Source organism: Salmo salar, chromosome ssa04 (genome assembly GCF_905237065.1).
Source record: "Salmo salar chromosome ssa04, Ssal_v3.1, whole genome shotgun sequence".
Taxonomy (NCBI): domain Eukaryota; kingdom Metazoa; phylum Chordata; class Actinopteri; order Salmoniformes; family Salmonidae; genus Salmo; species Salmo salar.
In genome coordinates this window covers 29,524,861-29,546,117 of record NC_059445.1, presented here as the reverse complement: position 1 = coordinate 29,546,117, position 21,257 = coordinate 29,524,861, and the positions used below count along the sequence as shown (strand labels likewise).

The 21,257-nt window shown below is 44.6% G+C and overlaps 1 protein-coding gene across 1 annotated transcript in view; it reads right to left on the bottom strand.

Annotated features, from left to right (window-relative positions):
- Positions 1-3,298: 3,298 nt before the first annotated feature.
- The window catches only part of LOC106602714 (uncharacterized protein C4orf54), a 29,009-nt gene continuing 11,050 nt past the window's right edge, over positions 3,299-21,257 (bottom strand). The window contains exon 2 of the mRNA XM_014195514.2: positions 3,299-4,897. The gene's annotated coding sequence lies outside the window, so the exon portion shown is untranslated. The remainder of the gene's footprint in view (positions 4,898-21,257) is intronic.

The following is a 21,257-nucleotide window of genomic DNA, read 5'->3' as shown; positions in this document are numbered from 1 at the left end:
AGAAATTATACAAATTGACCAGAAAAACACTGGTTGGGACACCACTTAGTGTGTTTAAAGATAGCTGTGATTCCCAACGATTTGCTCACTGTCAATATGTTATGGAAGTACCTTAGAAAAGAAAATGGACACAAGCAAGACAACCATGATGAGCAACATACGCAACAGACAATGTTAATTAGCTTGCAATTTGATTTATTCCAAACACTTGTAGGCTTTTGGGCCTAGAGTGTGTTCTTTTCACCTCAGTCTACTTGTCATATTTCATCACCGTCACCTTGCAAGTGCAAACATGGCACTGCTTCATCTAACAAACAAACTCTGCATTGACCTCCCGGTCTCGTGCTCCTTCTTAGGCCGCCATCTTAAGTACGTAAAGCACAATACTTACACAACACATACATAATGTCCCTTTTGTATGACTGTGTTGCAGACACCAAGGCTAATGTAGCCACTCAATCATAATAGCGCCATTCTTTCTCATGCATTCGTTCACGTACATTTCTCCCATCTCAACATCACTTCCCCATCAGTCTGTCATTCTTTTCAACATCTTTCAAAAAACAAGCATTTACACAATGTTTCTTTCATTGGGCATCAGGGAACATGAAAGCCAGTAGATTTATGGGCTTTGGGAGGGATGTTGTGCTTAGGTGAAGCTGTAAACTGAGATTTCTTATTCAATGACTCATAATTTATGCTACAGTGTGTCTGGGTAGTTCTTTACTAAATTATGTTATCACTTTGACTAAGCTTAACATATATCATGTCACATCATGACTGTTCATGTTAGTGACAAATTATAACTCCGTAAGTTATGAAATGCTAGCATCAGCTAGCTAAGTTGAGCAACAGACAGTGTAATGTCATTTTTCAGAAATGGACATACAATGAAGAGACATAAAGGTAATGACAGTATTGCACATATTTCTGTTGTAGTCAGCTAGACTAGAACATCTAACATTACCAAATGAAATACACATATTTACACAGTGCCTTCATAAAGTATTTATAACCCTTGACTCATTCCACCCTTTCTTGTGTTACAGACGGAATTCAAAATTGATTAAATAGATTTTTTTTCTCACCCATCTACACACGGTACCACTTAATGACAAAGTGAAAACATGGTTTATGAAATGTTTGCTAATTTATTGAAAATGAAATACAGAAATATCTAATTTACATAAGTATTCACACCCCTGAGTCAATACTTTGTAGAAGCACTTTTGGCAGCAATTTCAGCTGTGAGTCTTTATATGTAAGTCTCTAAGAGCTTTCCACACCTGGATTGTGCAACATTTTCCCATTATTCTTAAAAAAAGTATTCAAACTCTGTCAAATTGGTTGTTAATCATTGCTAGACAACCATTTTGAGGTCTTGCCATAGATTTTGAAGTAGATTTAAGTCAAAACTGTAACTCGGCCAGTCAGGAACATTCACTGTCTTCTTGGTAAGCAACTCCAGTGTAGATTTGGCTTTATGTTTTAGGTTATTGTCATCTTCCAGTGTCTGCTGGGAAGCAGACTGAGCCTCTGCTTAGCTCAGTTCCGTTTCTTTTTTATCCTGAAAAACTACCCAGTCCTTAACAATTACAAGCATATCCATAACACGATGCAGCCACCACTATGCTTGAAAAGATGGAAAGTGCTACTTAGTAATGTGTTGTATTGGATTTGCCCCAAACATAACACTTTGTATTCAGGACCTAAAGTGAACTGCTTTGCCACATTTTTTACAGTATTACTTTAGTGCCTTGTTGGAATATTTTTATTTTGTACAGGCTTCCTTCTTTTCACTCTGTCAATTAGGTTAGAATTGTGGAGTAACTACAATGTTGTTTATCCATTTTATCCTATCACAGCCATTCAACTCTGTAACTGTTTTAAAGTCACCATTGGCCTCATGGTGAAATCCATGACCGGTTTCCTTCCTCTCCGGCAACAGAGTTAGGAAGGATGCCTGTATCTTTGTAGTGACTGAGTGTATTGATACACCATCCAAAGTGTAATTAATAACTTTACCATGCTCAAAGGGATATTCAATGTCAGATTTTTTTACCCATCTACCAATAGGTGCCCTTCTTTGCGAAGCATTGGAAAAACTCCATGGTCTGTGTTTCCAATTCACTGCTCGACTGAGGGACCTTACAGATAATTGTATGTGTGGTGTACAGAGAGGATGTAGTTATTCAAAAAATCATGTTAAACACTGTTATTGCACACAGAGTGAGCCCATGCAATTGGAAAAAAAGAAATAGTGAACATTTCTAAACATATTATTCCACTTTGACATTGTGTGACACAAAACCTAAATTTAACCAATTTTAAATGCAGGCTGTAACACAACAAAAATGTTGGAAACGTCAATACTTTCTAAAGGCACTGTAAGTAGTGTGAATGTATTGTTCAGAAAAATGTGCTACAGAATTCAATTAGACTACATTCTAGTATTCAACAATTCATCAGGATAATGTGTAACGAATTTCCTTTTGAAGGACAAGAAACATCATCAACCAATTTTCAACTGTTATAGTATGCACTGCTATTGGTTGGTGAATAAAATCATTTAGCTGGCCTGCCAAGTGCACAAATGTGCCCAACAGCAATTACACACACTTAAGAAGGAAATTCAGTTTACATACCACAGTATATGAACCATTTCATAAAAACCAACAACACAATAAATAATATGTCAAAAAATATATATATATATTGTCTTCTCTGGTTTGACATTTTGAAAGGTATCATGTTTGACGTTTGAATCCAAATGTTTGCATGATAAAGGTGAAATACCATAAGTCAATTTAATACACCCTTTTGTAGCAGGTGAACATTTTTTAAATGTTATAGATCCATGGCCCAGTGGGTTGTTCTGTGACTATACTTTCTTCTACAGTGGAATCAACTCACAGGGTACTTTTTTATACAGTATGTTGTCACAGACAGAAAACTCAAATATATTTTTTACACAATTCAGGTTCATAGACTGACCAGCAGCTCCAAATACCTTGTATGTATGTTCAAATTTGTAAAACAAGAAAAACAGCAACCTACAGTATGCATATTTAAAAATTAAGAAAGCACCATTGCACTAAGCATGAGCGTCTGTTGTTGCACTGTTGTTCAAAAGGAAAGAACAAGATTAGTGTTTTAAATTTGATTTCAAATCATAACCTGAAATGACTGAATTGAAATTTGAATTCAACCCAACCCTGGACCTGATTGAATATGAATATAAGCATTATTTACAATTAGCATTCAGAATTATTCTAAAAGCATTCAGAATGGGCATGAATTGGCAGTATCCATTATTTTTTTAATAATTGCCATTTAAGAAAAGGATGAAAGGGAAAGACAATTCCTTTCCCGTTCCTGTTTACAAGTAGGCAACTACCCAAAACATTGTGAAAACGTAAATAATACTCATGTATGAATGAATGATCGACCTGATGCATTTCAAATTTATCTGAGCCCTCTGTATTCTACTTCTATGCCCTCTTTAACGCTGAAGTAGCACGCCAGCCTGTTGTCTGTTCACATAATGCATAATACCTCAAAATTACTAAACACCTACAGTGCATACACACACAGGCACCATATCATTGTCATCTTACACACGAGTGTAAAAGTTAGCCAAAACCTATAGAGGAGGTTATCCCCTAAAAGGTGTCAACTATAGCTGGCTCCCCTAAGCCTAAAGCTACTTGGGAAATGTTTGCCCCAAATACACTATATAGCCAACCTCTGACCCTGAACAACCACTAAATATGTGGCAGGTCCCAGGGTTCCAGCTTTTCTCGGCAACACACTTAGTGTGTTTCTCTTAAAGTCTATCCTCGTATTATTTGCATACAAAGAGAGTGCCATACGAATGTCATATAAAAGCACATCAAATCACACAATGCAATAACTGTGTGGCCATTACCTGCAAAATTAGGAAACAATGGGTGCAGCTAGTTCAGAGAGAGAAAGAAAAAGGTTTTCTACGTCTACAGGTCACCTAACAGCCAAGAGAAAAAGGAAACGCCTCAGTTCAGAGAATAAAAAAAAAAAAATCCGTTATTAAAAATCCTTCCTGGATTGGATTTTGAATTTATATGATGCATTAAATTGGAATTGACCCACGTGCAAATGCAAATGTTTTCCAATGTATGGTGTAATAGGGTCTACTGATGTCTACTGTCTACTGATTATGTCTACTGATTAAATATTTTTGTTGGGACAATCACACCCGCGCACGCACACACACACACACACACACACACACACACACACACACACACACACACACACGTGTGTGACATTTATGGGCCTTCCATTTAAATTGAAATGTTTACTTATTCTCCCATTAATCATAGCAGCTTGTACATTGAATGCTACTGTATGATGAATGATACTGTATGCTGCAATATATTTTTTCAACAATAACTGTGAGAAAGAAAAAGATATCTTGTTTGTTCTGAAATCAAAAGAGATTCACAGGAAGGGAAACATGCTGAATTCAATGTTTGTGGACCCAATAAAGTGTCTAAAATGTTGAATCTTAATAGGAAAACAGTCATTATTTCCTTTTGAATCACAATATTGCAGTCCCTGAATCCAATTGCTTTTGAACAAAAGGGATGGTCTGTAATCTAAATACAGATCCGAAAGCAGTCTTACAAAGCAATTAGCTACCTTACAAACAAGCAGTAGGCATAGCTTTACAGATACAAACATGTTGCAACGACCACCGGCAGGATAGAGTTGGAGGGGGCGGTGATGGTGGCAGGTGGTTGGGCTTGGAAACATTGTGGGTTCAGGTGGAATTTGGTGGACTGGGTGCGAAGAAGGGTGTGAGAAGATTACCATAAAATATCTACTTATCACTGGACAGGCTCCTCAAGAAGCACTCCTGTGTAGAAAAACAATAAAGGATTGTGGTCAGGACACATGTAATAAAACTTAATCAGTGTAAGGGTCAATTTGAAAAGGCTTGAATTTGTTTTTGTTTTCTTGGCAAACCTCACACACAATATTTTGACCACATCCACTTTTGCAACAATGGTGCAGTGAATCACATTAACTATTATACCTGTGTGAAACTAATTATTCAAGAAATTGTATTCAGAGTCTAATTCAGTGGCCTTGTGATTAGAGTGTCCTCCCTGACATTGGAAGGTTTGGGGTTCAATCCCAGAGCATTGTGCTTGCTGTAGTACAGTGTTTCCCAACCAGGGGTACTAGGACCTATCTACAGGGGGTACTTGCAAAGACTCATGGGACCATAGGCCTACTGGTAAAACACACATGAGGGGGTACTTCTAGGGTAGTCCAGGCAGAGCAAAATTAAGTTGGTGGTACAGTAACCGAAAAAGGTTGGGATCCACTGCTGTAGTGGGTCATGCCACAACAATAACATTGTACTAGCATGCTGTTATTTAAGTCATAATGCCCTCGAAGCCGGTGTTTGGAGGATATATTGGCATGGGTGTTGTCAGCCCTGAGACAAAGTATTATCATTTTTATACAACGGGTTACCAACATATTCAAATAATGATTTACATATTTTCATTTAAAAAGTTATTTTGCTGTATTCATGCTAAACTCAGCAAAAAAAGAAACATCCTCTCACTGTCAACTGTGTTTATTTTCAACAAACTTGTGCAAACTTTTAACATGTGTAAATATTTGTATGAACATAACAAGATTCAACATATAAGACATAAACTGAACAAGTTCCACAGACATGTGACTAACAGAAATTGAATAATGTGTCTCTGAACAAAGGGGGCGGGGTCAAAATCAAAAGTAACAGTCAGTATCTGGTGTGGCCACCAGCTGCATTAAGTACTGCAGTGGATCTCCTCCTCGTGGACTGCACCAGATTTGACAGTTCTTGCTGTGAGATGTTACCCCACTCTTCCACCAAAGCACATGCAAGTTCCCGGACATTTCTGGGGGGGGAATGGCCCTAGCCCTCACCCTTCGATCCAACAGGTCCCAGACGTGCTCAATGGGATTGAGATCTGGGCTCTTCACTGGCCATGGCAGAACACTGACATTCCTGTCTTGCAGGAAATCACGCACAGAATGAGCAGTATGGCTGGTGGCATTGTCATGCTGGAGGGTCATGTCAGGATGAGCCTGCAGGAAGGGTACCACATGAGGGAGGAGGATTTCTTCCCTGTAACGCACAGTGTTGAGATTGCCTGCAATGACAACAAGCTCAGTCCAATGATGCTGTGACACACCGCCCCAGACGATGATGGACCCTCCACCTCCAAATTGATCCCGCTCCAGAGTACAGGCCTCGGTGTAACGCTCATTCCTTCAACGATAAACGCGAATCCGACCATCACCCCTGGTGAGACAAAACCGCGACTCGTCAGTGAAAAGCACTTTTTGCCAGTCCTGTCTGGTCCAACGACGGTGGGTTTGTGCCCATAGGCGACATTGTTGCCGGTGATGTCTGGTGAGGACCTGCCTTACAACAGGCCTACAAGCCCTCAGTCCAGCCTCTCACAGCTTATTGCGGACGGTCTGAGTACTGATGGAGGGATTGTGCGTTCCTGGTGTAACTCGGGCAGTTGTTATTGCCATCCTGTACCTGTCCCACAGGTGTGATGTTCATATGTACTGATAATTGACGATGCAATTACAAAGCAACTACTAAATTAACTTATAATATAAAACAACATTATTACTTGAGTAATTACAGCGTTATTACATAGGTCTAACATTTCATATAAAGTATTACCCTTTTGACATGGTCAAAATATTTGGTGTGAGGTTCAGTGTGGTGTTATTATACAGGAATAAGAGCAACTTAATTTAAAGTGTGACCATTAAAAGATACAGTAAAACGCAGTAAAAGTATATAATCCCTTTATGTAAGAGCTGGAGGTCAGCACCACTCCACCTCCTCCCCTTTTTGGAGAGAGGGGCGACCTATAAAAAGTTGAACCTGCTGCAGCCTTGTTCACCCACCTATTCCCCCCCTCCCCCAGCATTTGATCTCTCCCAGCAGCTGTCCTCCTCCTGCCTCAGCACAACAAATACTTTACATTGCCTGACCTTTTCTCTCCCGTCGCTATCCCAGCCGTGCCCAATGCTACAACTCAACCCCATCTGACGCCACTGACCCAGCTGACATGTATCCCTCACGCAATTGTCTCAATACACCGACACGTGTGTGTGTGTTTGTGAAAGCGAAGATGAGGACAGAAGGGGTAGGGGAGGATGCGAAGAGGTGAAGAATTATGAATTGATTTTGAGTTTCAATATATCCACAAATGTCAATACACAAATCTCCATTCACATATATGATCAATTTAATATTGAGGAACCCAAATTTGAGTTTACTTCCTTACAAAAATGTAATTAAGTTAAATGTAGACGTAATTCATAAAATTGTGTGAAATAAATATTCAACATTTAAACTGTATTTTGTCACAATAACCAGGTTTCCATCCAACCTTTTTATACCCGTAAAGTACATGCCGGATAAAAAAATGTCATGACAGACCTGATGGAAACAGCAAATTTGTCATAAACTTTCCAAATGTCGACAAAACAAAATACGCTAGACAAAGTGGGATTCTTTTGTCTCTGTAAAATTAATAAGTGCTAAAGTTATTTTTATGTGCACTTCTTCTCATTGAATAAAGAAGATGAGCATACACATTCCCGCTGCGCCTTGGTCTCATCTTTATGACATACGTGACAGAACTACCCACCACCAACGGACCAAGCAGTGGAGGAAGGAGCAGCAGAGGAGCTATTTGGATTTAGGGACCTGGGAGGAGATTTTGGACGGGGCAGGACCATGGCACCAGGCTGGGGAATACCAACGCTCTAAGGACGAGCTGGAGGCAGCCAAGGCGGAGCGGCGCCGTTACGAGGCATTATACGCGCCGATTGGCAAACCCGAGAGGCACCCACAATCATTTTTTGGGGGGGGGCACACGGGGAGTGTGGCTAGGTCAGGCAATAGACCTGAGCCAACTCCCCGTGCTTATTATGGGGAGCAGCGGATCAGAAGAGCGCCGGTCTATGCGGAAGTGCGCACGATCTCGCCCATGCGCACGCACAGTCCGGTGCGAGCGATTCCAGCCCCTCGCAAGTTGCCGTGCTAGAGTGGGCATCCAGCCAGGTAGGAGTATGCCTGCGCAGTACATCTGGCCACCAGTGCGTCTCCTAGGCCCAGGCTACCCTACGCCTGCTCTACGCACGGCAGCCATCAGGCCTCTTCACAGCCCAGTTCGCCCTGTGCCAGCACTCCGCTTGTGCAGGGCTACTGTTACCACCCAGCCAGGACGGGTTGTGCGCTCCAGACCTCCAGTGCTTGTTCATGGCCCGATGTATCCAGTTCCTGCTCCTCGCACTAGCCTTGAGGTGCGTCTCTAGTCTGGCATCTCCAAAGCCAGCACCACGCACTAGGCTTCCAGTGCGTCAGCGCAGTCCAGTACGTCCTGTTCCCGCTCCTCGCACTAGCCTTGAGGTGCGTGTTACCAGTCTGGCGCCTCCAAAGCCAGCCCCACGCACCAGGCCTGTAGTGCGCCTGTCCAGTCCAGAGCTTCCGGCGACAGTTCCCCGTCTAGAGCTTCCGGCGACAATTCCCCGTCTAGAGCTTCCGGCGACAGTTCCCTGTCTAGAGCTTCCGACGACAGTTCCCCGTCTAGAGCTTCCGGTGATAGTTCCCCGTCTAGAGCTTCCAGCGACAGTTCCCCGTCCAGTGCTTCCGGCGATGTCCTACAGTCCGGAGCCTGCAAAGACGGCCCACAGTCCGGAACCGACAGAGACGGCCCACAGTCCGGAGCCTGCAGAGACGGCCCACAGTCCGGAGCCTGCAGAGACGGCCCACAGTCTGGAGCCTGCAGAGACGGCCCACAGTCCGGAGCCTGCAGAGACGGCCCACAGTCCGGAGCCTGCAGAGACGGCCCACAGTCCGGAGCCTGCAGAGACAGCCCACAGTCCAGAGCCTGCAGAGACGGCCCAGAGTCCGGAGCTCCCAGAGTCGCCCTTCAGTCCGGAGCTCCCAGAGTCGCCCTTCAGTCCGGAGCTCCCAGAGTCACCCTTCAGTCCGGAGCTCCCAGAGTCGCCCTCCAGTCCGAGGTCTCCAGCGACGCGCATCAGCCCGAGGTCTCCAGCGACGCGCATCAGCCCGAGGTCTCCAGCGACGCGCCTCAGCCCGAGGTCTCCAGCGACGCGCTTTAGCCCTGAGCCTTCAGCAGGGGTGGACAGGTTAGGTTGGGGACTAAGGCCAGAGCCTGAGCCACCTCCATAGTGGAGGATTGGGGAGGGGGGGTGTAGCACAAGAACCGTCGGTGACGGTGGCCACCCTCCCTTCCCTCCCTTTAGTTTGGGGGTACTGTCACGTCCTGACCAGTAAAGAGGTTATTTGTTATTGTAGTTTGGTCAGGACGTGGCAGGGGGTGTTTGTTTAATGTGTTTCGGGGTTTGTTGGGCAATGTTCTATGTTAGTCTATTTCTATGTCTGTGTCTAGTTTATCTATTTCTATGCTTAGTTTATTGGTTTGACTGAAGGTCAAATTGGAGGCAGCTGTTTCTCGTTGCCTCTAATTGAAGGTCCTATTTAGTAGGGGTGTTTTTTCATGGGTTTTTGTGGGTAGTTGTTCCTTGTGTAGTTGTGTTCCTTACAGGACTGTTTCTCGTCGTTGTTTTTTGTATTAAGTGTTTTGTTTCGTTTTCTTCTCATTAAATAAAGAAGATGAGCATACACATTCCCGCTGCGCCTTCGTCCCATCTTTACGACGTACGTGACAACTACGTCATCATGCACATACTTTTATCTGCAACAAGTCAATTTGATGGAAACACATCTCTGGTGGGAAAATGGGCATATTTTATTTATGCAGATTTTTGAATATTCGCATGAAAATCTGTCAGCCAATTGGATGGAAACCTAGCTAGTGTGGCATTGTATAGCCTATATTTTTGATTACATGTCACTAAGCATTTCTACACCTGTTGTATTTGGCACATGTGACAAATACGATTTGATTACAAGCCTACTATTAACATTATTCCAATGTACTGTACATAAGGATAACACTTTTTTGTGAGTCCTTATAAAATGCTAGTTGTGCATTCTTTCATAAGGTTTTAGTGCAGTGATGTTTAACTATAAATAGAAATCTCCAAAAATATCGAACTAAGGCCGCTAATTGATGAAATTATGAACTATTGTAAGTGGTATATAAGCACTGGGTGATTTTTTTTACTCTTAAAATGATACTTACGGCTTTCTTCAATATGTATTGCTGAAGCGTTACAGATTGTGTATAGAAATGTGAAGGTAATTCATTGAGCTAACATACGCAATGTTTCCCGTGAATGCAGTCTCAGCTAACATTGCCTTTAAATTTCAATCACGCTGTAATGCTGAACTTCGCCTATATGGATTAAATAGAGCCCTTAGTCTAATCCATCATAATAATTTATTAAACGTTTATAGCGCATTTCATTACAGACAGAAAGCACTTGTTAAGCAAAATAAACAAGAAATATAGGCTACAACAGTAACTAGATCAAGTCTGTTTGAGTGCTTCTTGAAGCCTCCAGCAGTTGGGCAGCCGCAGTCATGAACGGATCTGGAAGCTCATAGTCAGCAGAGGTGGGGACCGGAGGTGGTGGCAGGCCATCTCAGCCTTTTGCAGCTTTTCTCTACTGGGACTTTGTGGCGAGATCCCTACAGAGTACAGCCCATTCCTTACTTCAGAAGCTGGCCCTCTGTCAACTCTGCATGCATAGCCTCCTCTTGAGTCACCGTTGTTGAAAAACAACCCAAAGGTGTCGTTCTAATGAAAACACACACCTGCTAGCTAGCATACTTAAGAATGGAGCTATATACAGGGAGTACCAGTACCAGATCAATGTGCGAGGTATTTGAGGTAGATATGTACATGAAGGCAGGATAAAGTGCCTAGGCGACAGGGTAGATAATAAAAAGAGCAAAATAAAGAACAGAGTAGCAGCAGCAAATGATGAGTGTAAAAGTGGGTGAGTGTGTGCGTCTGTGTGTAATGTGTATGTATGTGTGTTTGTGTTATGTGTGTGTGCGTAGTGTATGTGAATGTGTGGGAGTGTCAAAGTAGTGAGTGTGCGTAGCGTCAGTGCAAGATACAGTCAGTGGAGATAGTTTTGGTACCATTCATTGACTATTTAGCAATCTGGCTATTCAAATTGCCAGATTTAAGATTATATTGTCCCACTGTCAGGTGTCAGTTGTGCAGAGATGAGGACGGAGTCAGGCGCAGGACACAGAACTGAGTAAAATAGCGTACTTTACTTGGGGATAAAAAATCTGCCAAATAAATCCACACAGGGATAACAAAACCCTAACACAAAAGACTAACACAAACCAGGAAACAATCATGCACAAAACATAATGAGAACCAGAGGATTAAATAGGGAAATAATAATAACGTAATGGGAGCCAGGTGTGAACAATCAAGACATAACAAATGGAAAAAGAAACGTGGATCGGTGGCAGCTAGAAAGCCGGCGACGACGACCGCCGAACGCCGCCCGAAAAAGGAGAGGCACCAACTTCGGTGGAAGTTGTGACAGTACCCCCCCCCCCCCCGACGCGCGGCTCCAGCAGTGCGCCAACACCGGCCTCGGGGACAACCCGGAGGACGAGGCGCAGGGCAATCTGGGTGGAGACGGTGAAATTCCTGCAGTAAGGAAGGGTCCAGTATGTCCTCCATCGGCACCCAGCATCTCTTCTCCGGACCGTACCCCTCCCACTCCACGAGGTAATGAAGGCCCCTCACCCGACGCCTTGAGTCCATGATGGCTCGCACAGTATATGCTGGGGCCCCCTCGATGTCCAGAGGGGGAGGCGGAACCTCCCGCACCTCAGACTGCTGGAGCGGACCAGCCACCACCGGCCTGAGGAGAGACACATGGAACGAGGGGTTAATACGATAATCAGGGGGAAGCTGTAACCTATAACATACCTCGTTCAGTCTCCTCAGGACTTTAAATGGCCCCACAAATCGCGGACCCAGCTTCCAGCAGGGCAGGCAAAGGGGCAGGTTTCGGGTCGAGAGCCAGACCCGGTCATATACCGGGGCCTCACTACAGTGGCGGTCGGCGCTCGCTTTCTGTCGCCTGATGGCTCGTTGTAGGTGTACATGGGCAGCGTCCCAGGTTTCCTCCGAGCGCCAAAACCATTCATCCACTGCAGGTGCCTCGATCTGGCTCTGATGCCACGGTACCAGAACCGGCTGATAACCTAGTACACACTGAAACGGGGACAGGTTAGTGGACGAGTGGCGGAGGGTGTTTTGGGCCATCTCTGCCCAGGGGATGAAATCCGACCACTCCCCCGGCCGGTCCTGGCAATAAGACCGCAGAAACCTACCCACATCCTGGTTAACTCTCTCCACCTGCCCATTACTTTCGGGGTGAAACCCTGAGGTCAGGCTGACCGAGACCCCCAGACGTTCCATGAACGCCCTCCAGACCCTTGATATGAACTGGGGACCCCGATCAGACACTATATCCTCAGGCACCCCGTAGTGCCGGAAGACGTGTGTAAACAGGGCCTCCGCAGTCTGTAGGGCCGTAGGGAGACCGGGCAAGGGAATGAGACGGCAGGACTTAGAAAACCGATCCACAACAACCAGAATCGTGGTGTTTCCTCGTGACGGAGGGAGATCCGTCATGAAATCCACCGATAGGTGTGACCACGGCCGTTGTGGAACGGGTAGGGGTTGTAATTTCCCTCTGGGCAGGTGTCTAGGTGCCTTGCACTGGGCGCACACCGAGCAGGAGGAACCATGCACCCTCACGTCCTTAGCTAAAGTGGGCCACCAGTACTTCCCATCTAAGACAGCGCACTGTCCGACCGATGCCAGGATGACCAGAGGAAGGTGACGTATGAGCCTACAGATCAATCGATTATGAACATCAGACCGAACGTACTTACGTCCAACTGGACACTGGGTGGGAGTGAGCTCAGCACATAACGCCCACTCGATGTCCACGTCAACCTCCCATACCACTGGTGCCACCAGGCAAGAAGCCGATATTATGGGAGTGGGATCCGTGGACCTCTCCTCTGTGTCATACATCCGAGACAGTGCGTCTGCCTTAGCGTTCTGGGAACCTGGTCTGTAGGATAGAGTGAACACAAAACGGGTGAAAAACATGGCCCACCTTGCCTGGCGAGGATTCATTCTCCTCGCCGCCCGGATGTTCTCCAGATTGCGGTGGTCAGTCCAAATGAGAAAAGGGTGTTTAGCCCCCTCAAGCCAATGCCTCCACGCTTTCAGAGCCCCGACAACAGCCAACAGCTCCCGGTCCCCCACATCATAGTTTCGTGCCGCGGGCTGAGCTTCTTCGAAAAGAACGCACGGGGCGGACTTTTGGTTGCGTACCCAAGCGCTGAGACAGCACAGCTCCTATCCCAGCCTCGGACACGTCCACCTCTACTATGAACGCTAAGGAGGGATCAGGATGAGCCAACACAGGAGCCGAGGTAAACAGAGCCTTCGGGTGACCAAAAGCCCTGTCCACCCCAGCTGACCACTGCAGTCGCACCGGTCCCCCCTTCAGCAAAGAGGTAATGGGAGCCGCTACCTGACCAAAGCCCCGGATAAACCTTCGGTAGTAGTTGGCAAACCCTAAGAACCGCTGTACCTCCTTTACTGTGGTTGGAGTCGGCCAATTACGCACGGCTGAAATGCGGTCATTCTACCCCTGACTCAGACAGGCGATACCCTAGGAAAGAGATGGACTGTTGGAAGAACAGACATTTCTCCACCTTATCGTACAGGTCATGCTCCAACAGTCGACCAAGCACCTTGCGCACCAGAGACACATTCTCGAGTATATTAGAATGTCATCTATATACACCACTACACCCTGCCCGTGCAGGTCCCTGAAAATCTCGTCTACAAAGGATTGGAAGACGGATGGAGCATTCATCAACCCGTACGGCATGACAAGGTACTCATAGTGCCCAGAGGTGGGCTAAATGGGCTAAATGCCATCTTCCACTCATCCCCCTCCCGGATACGCACCAGGTTGTAAGCACTCCTGAGTTCCAATTTGGTGAAGAAGCGCGCACCATGCAATGACTCGGTCACACTGGCTATGAGAGGCAAAGGGTAACTATACTTCACCGTGAACTAATTTAAACCTCTATAGTCAATGCACGGGCGTAAACCTCCATCCTTTTTCTTCACAAAAAAGAAACTCGAGGAGGCAGGTGAAGTGGAAGGCCGAATGTATCCCTGTCCCAGAGATTCGGTGACATATGTTTCCATAGCTGCCGTCTCCTCCTGTGACAGAGGATACACATGACTCCTGGGAAGTGCTGCGTCTATCAGGAGATTTATCGCACAATCCCCCAATCGATAGGGTGGTAGTTGAGTCGCCTTCTTTTTACAGAAGGCGAGAGCCAAATCGGCATATTCAGGGGGGATGTGCATGGTGGAGACCTGGTTTGGACTCTCCACCGTAGTTGCCCCTATGGAAACACCTATACACCTCCCTGAACACTGGCATGACCATTCCTTGAGAGCCCTCTGTTGCCACGAAATAGTGGGGTCATGATGGGCCAACCAGGGAAACCCCAACACCACAGGAAACGCAGGAGAATCTATCAGGAAGAGACTAATTCTCTCGTGATGACCCTCCTGCGTTATCATACATAGTGGAGCTGTGACCTCCCTAATCAGACCCGACCCTAAAGGAAGACTATCTAAGGAATGTACAGGGAAGGGCACATCAACAGGAACAATAGGGATCCCTAATCTACGAGCAAACGAACGGTCAATAAAATTCCCAGCTGTGCCTGAATCTACTAGCGCCTTATGCTGGGAATGCGGGGAAAACTCAGGAAATTCTACAGATATATACATGTGCGCAACAGGAAGCTCTGGGTGAGTTAGGTGCATACTCACCTGGGATGATCCACCAGTGCCCTGCCTGCTGCCTCGACTTCCTGGGGAACCTCTCTAGCACCGACCAGCAGTGTGTCCTCTGCGGCCACAGGTAGTGCAGGAAACAGCCCTCCCTCCGGTCACCCTTAGAGCAGCACCTCCGAGTTACATAGGTGTAGAATCGGAGGTGCTGGGGGATGGAATGGACGGACCCCAATCCGGACGTCCGCGGATGGCCAACAGGTTATCCAGCCAGATGGATAAATCCACCAGCTGGTCGAGGGTAAGGGTGGTGTCCCTACAGGCCAGCTCCCGACGAACGTCCTCCCGTAGACTACATCGGTAATGGTCAATCAGGGCCCTCTCATTCCATCCCGCGCTGGCAGCCAGGGTCCTGAAGTCCAGTGCGAATTCCTGTGCGCTCCTCATTCCCTGTCTGAGATGGAACAAGCATTCCCCCGCCGCTCTCCCAGGTGGATGATCGAAGACCGGCGGGAGCGGTGGGTGAAATCCTCATAGCGGACCAACGTTGCGTCTATACTTCCCCATTCCGCATTGGCCCACTCAAGCGCCTTCCCCAACAGACAGGAGATGAGGGCGGACACGCTCTCGTATCCCGAGGGAGCCGGGTGGACGATCGCCAGGTAGAGCTCCAACTGGAGCAGGAACCCTTGGCAGCCGGCAGATCTCACTCGGGAGCGAGAGCCGAATCCCACTGGGTCCAGGTGATGGAGGGGTGGACAGCGGTATGGGTTGTGGTGTTGGTTGGAGTGAAGTTGATGGGGTTGTGGGAACACCCCCTCTTTCCCATTGCTCCATGGTGAGCAGCACACGATCCATGGCTGTGCCAAGATGTTGGAACATCGTCGCGTGCTGCTGGACCCATTCCTCCACCGGTACCAGAGGACTGGGTGCACCTGCTGACTCCATAAAAAAGTGGTGCGTGATTCTGTCAGGTGTCAGTTGTGCAGAGATGAGGATGGAGTCAGGAGCAGGACACAGAACTGAGTAAAATAACGTACTTTACTCTGGAAAATAATCAACCAAATAAATCCACGCACAAAACCCTAACACAAAAGACTAACACAAACCAGGAAACAATCACGCACAAAACATAATGAGAACCAGAGGGTTAAATAGGGAAATAATAATAACGTAATGGGAACCAGGTGTGAACAATCAAGACATAACAAATCGAAAAAGAAACGTGGATCGGTGGCAGCTAGAAAGCCGGTGAAGACGACCACCGAACGCCGCCCGAACAATGAGAGGCATCAACTCCGGTGGAAGTCGTGACACCCACCAATCAATATAATCTTAAACATTACAATTTCTAAAATAGAAAACTGATTCCACATCACCACTCCTACTCTAAGACGCTTTGCGAATACTTTACTTTGAAAGTATAGGGTAAATTGAAAACAACTCAGAAATACATTTTTTCTTTCTTTAGAATTCACTAAAACAAGCACCATCAAGTAGGCCTACCAATTGTGTATAATTATTTAAAGTAAGTACCAGAAAGTATTGTTACCACATCATTTTCTAGTAAACACCAGGTAACTAGTGGAAAGTAAAGTGCAACTCAAAGCAAGTGATTGATTCCTTAGAAGCACTGATAAACTATAATACCAGATAACTCATTTGGGGCCAGATTCAAATTTAGGAAATGTATGCCTTCCCTACGCTCGCCTTCCCTACGCTCGCCTTCCCTACGCTCGCCTTCCCTACGCTCGCCTTCCCTACGCTCGCCTTCCCTACGCTCGCCTTCCCTACGCTCGCCTTCCCTACGCTCGCCTTCCCTACGCACTTCTCAGTAGTTGATGTAGGTGCGTAACAGGCTTTGCAGGCGTGGTCCCCCTGCGCGTGCTGAATAAATGTAATTCAACCACTGAAAACTCTCCCACTTGCTGGCCAACAGATTTTCTCCTGGAGTTTTCATTCAATATGGTTTTCAGTACATTTATCTAAAGCCATCCCTTTAAAGTTAGGCGTACATTTAATTTGAATTTTCTCCACAGAGTATACTACAATATATGGAGAAAATGGTTCAGAATATTAGGGATCAATGAAAGAAAGTCATGTAGGCCTAAATACAAGCATATTCGTCTACTTTTCAGCACCAATTGGTAGATTTAAAAATACTCTGATCTTGTATGTTATCTATTTAGCGTTAGGAAAGTATTCATGAATATTTTTTTTTTTTTAAAGGTTTGGAGAGACTTTACGTACTAAATATATTGGTGAATCAAAATTACAGTGGTTTGATTCAAAGTGTACAATGGGGGTTGAACAGTAGTGCTATAAATCTACCCTAATAATACCCACTAATCATGGAACTGTGGTGACATCATTCTAGTCGTCATGAACTCAGCGCCAGGCAAACAAATTTATACTGCTACATATGTAGGCTACATGTCCCAAATGACTGCAGAACTTGTAATACATTAGCCTAATATGAGCAACTATTGCTAGCGATCCTCAGGAACAACCACACAAATGTGACAGAGGAAAGAAAGGTAATCTAAGTGTGTAATGGAATGATGCAAAATGTAAGGAAATGAACACTAAACTGACAGTTATGAATGTACAATATGTGGGTATAACTGATGGTGGCTACCGAACGTGGCTAATTGTTTAACATGATACCGTTTTTTGTTATACATTGAAAAGTTGAGGCAAAAATTAAAACATACTAGAAATCACAAATCAACTCCGTGGGTTTTCCCCTTTATTGTAATTTGCGCATGGCTACAGAAGCCTAGAACTTAGGGCTCCAATTTTCATCCTTGCGATTAATAAGGCCAGCATTTCATCAACTTCACCGTGGAAAAGTTGATATGTGACCCGATTCAGGAAACTAAGCATATGTCGTGACTTCACAGGAGAGCTGTTTGAATGTAAATATATATATTTTTTTATCTAAATGCATTTTTTGGCAGAAATGCCTTCGTGAACATGTGAACATTCATGTGCCTTAATAACAAACTTGTATGCCATCTGTATATACGAAAACAATTGCTAAATTACGAGCCTTGTTGGTTAAGTCGCAGAAAAAGTTAGCAACCTTCCCACTAGCCATTATTGGCTGAGATAATGAGTGGGCTGAACATGCCGAGAGAGGAGTTCGGATTGGTCTGCCATATTGAAGGCGTTTGTCTATTTGAGCTCGTCAGTCTGTGTTGGTAATCCTGTCGAACACCGCTTTTAAAAAAATGTATTGTGTAGTGGAGTTGCATAAGTGTTGCTCTCCATTTTCTGGAGGATCAAGTTTTGAAATCAGTGGAATTAGAGGATGATAGTTAAAGAGATGGAGAGAACACCTGTCTCTGGATTACATCTTTAAAACTAAGGGCAACCGTGGTATGGCATTCCTAACAGGGAGACGCATAACATGATGCATGTTGATGTATACAGGTAAGATAGTCTAGCGTTAGCTAGCTACATTTTCAAATATAACAGGTTTCTAATTTTGACAGAAAGTGGTTTCATTTGAAGTTAGGCTTGCTCCCTATCTGACGTTATTATTTATTTCCCAGAGCCATTTTCTTTTCTAGTTAAAGCCTAATGTTAGCTAGCTAACACTGGACCTGGTTGGTTAGCTCCCAGCACTGTGGCATTGTTGCCACTTTGTTCATTGTTGTTTAACTAGCTAATGCTATCTGGCTAGCTCGTTAGCTAACGTTACGTGACGTGGGTGATCTTAAACTTTGTTTACCTAGCAAGGTTCATTGTTTACCTAGCTAGATGTCTTAAGATAAAGTGTACTGTTAGCTAGCTAACATTAGCTGACTGGCTCCCTAGCCGACATTATTATTTGTTTCCTAGAGCTGTTTGCTTTTCTAGTTAGAGGCTAATGTTAGGCATTGTTGGCACTTTGTTCATTATTGTTTAACTAGCTAACATTAGCTGGCTGGCTCGTTAGCTAACGTTATGTGACATGTGTGGTCTTAAACGTTGTTTACCTAGCTAGGTTCATTGTTTACCTGGCTAGCTAACTATATGTCTTTAGCTAAAGTGTACTGTTAGCTAGCTAGTTAACGTTAGCTGGCTGGCTCCCTAGCAGACGTTATTATTAGTTTCCTAGAGCTGTTTGCTTTTCTAGTTAGAGGCTAATGTTAGGCATTGTTGGCACTTTGTTCATTATTGTTTAACTAGCTAACGTTAGCTGGCTGGCTCGTTAGCTAACGTTATGTGACATGTGTGGTCTTAAACGTTGTTTACCTAGCTAGGTTCATTGTTTACCTGGCTAGCTAACTATATGTCTTTAGCTAAAGTGTACTGTTAGCTAGCTAGTTAACGTTAGCTGGATGGCTCCCTAGCAGACGTTATTATTAGTTTCCCAGAGCTGTTTGCTTTTCTAGTTAGAGTCTAATGTTAGGCAGTGTTGGCACTTTGTTCATTGTTGTTTAACTAGCTAACATTAGCTGGCTGGCTTGTTAGCTAACATTATGTGATGTGTGTACAACACTCATTGAATACGGCCGGTGTCAGTAAACGTCTGCAAAAAAGGGTAATGAAATTGTTGCCAGTAGAGCTGATTAGGCTGTTTTCATGTTATCAAGAGGTAAACAAATCATCGGCCAGAGCGTCAAGTGTGCAATCCGAGATCGAAACAAGATGGGTGGGGCAAAATCTTAAGAGGGTGTGAACGATGCTGAATGGGTGTAGACAAAGAAGAGCTCTTCGCTAAACATTCAAAGGCCATTTTCTCAAAAGTTAGTTTACAAGTTGATCAATTTTCAAAGCAGAATTACTTTCCCATTGTTCCTCAAATGCAGTGTATGATATAGCATTTTGTAGCTCTGAATCTCTACTTTTATCCAATGTAAAAAACACCATTTCACATTTTGCTAAATAAGACCAAATCCAGGTGGTGAGTCACATATTCTTCAGTTAGGTGCCATATGACTGTAATTTCTATCGGAAAAAAATTAAGTAGATTTTATTCCACTTGGAACCAACAGGTTGCTCAACCTTATTCATTGTTTCAATCAGCCAGTGGTCCATGGAATAATGATCAGCTTAGCCTGCATGAGGGCACTGTAAAGAGCACAATTGTTCAGGTCACCTTTATGTGACAAGTGTCAAACCCTGAGAATAAACTTATAAACACACACTCGTCTCGTACTATGGAAATAGCCCGCCAGTGTGTAATGCAGAGAAAGGGAACTGTCTATCCCGGACCACAAGTCCAACCAGAGCCCACCTAGAGTCGAATTACCCCTGGGGTGTCTCGTAAAACTAGCAGTGTCAATTAGCGCCATTTGTTACGGGCACAACTCAAACACGCTGGCCGACATGATGTAGTACATCAAATCATCTGCACAAAACCACATGCCTCTAAACGCTGGGCTGGCCCACATCCATGGGCTCAAACATTGACGACATCGGTCTTGTACTAGAAATGCATTCATTTGAGAGTTCTGAACATGGCATGTGTGTAAATGTAATATTAATCAAAAAGCCCTTTTGATTGAGCTTTATATAATTGCACACAGATTACCAGATATTTACTACAAAATGTTATTGTTAGATGGTACTTATGGTACATAGCAATAACCTATGAATTACACGTCTGTTACTTAGCCTGTTAAACTCTGAGCAGTTGTTTTGGGCCCTGTAAATTTTTTTTTGTTGAAAATAGAAAGTGACATATCATTTGAAAGCTACAGCCCTTGTCTTTTTGGGAATTGAACTCAAATCTTACTGCTGGCAATGTCATAAGAAACCCTCCGTGACACCCCTACCCCTACCTCTCCCCGTAAAGGCCATAAATCATGACCTATATTCGTAGTATTCAATGTAGTTCAAGTTCAAAACTGCAAACATTTAGTATGCATGGAAAGGGTATACCTTGATGTTCATTGTAAAGCAATGCATTTCCTTCTCCAACCACATTACCTTGTATGCATTCTCCACATGTGCCGTTGATCTGTCTCAATTGTTTTACAATAGGGAAAGTGAATTGGAAAATAAGTTAGACATTTCTTCACCTGCCTGTATCTTATTTCAATAAACAATCTCGATACCTTGAAAGGCCTGATTGCTAGGGTGAATTTAAGATGTCAGGCTTGAAAATCCATTCAGCCATTTTGGCACAGTGACTCACTACCCAAACCAGACACAACTGGTTTAATGTGGCCAAGAGACATCATATGATCACCTACTGCTATCTAGTGCAGGGGTTCCCAAATGTTTTCACTCAGGCCCCCCTTCCAGCACAGGGGAACATCCCGTGCCCCCTATGCGCGTGCCATATCTATTTCTATGGGCACAAGCACTGTTCATGACATACTGTAAACTGTTCACACCGATCTTGTTGGCGGAGAGAACATTTTGCAGGTTTAAAAT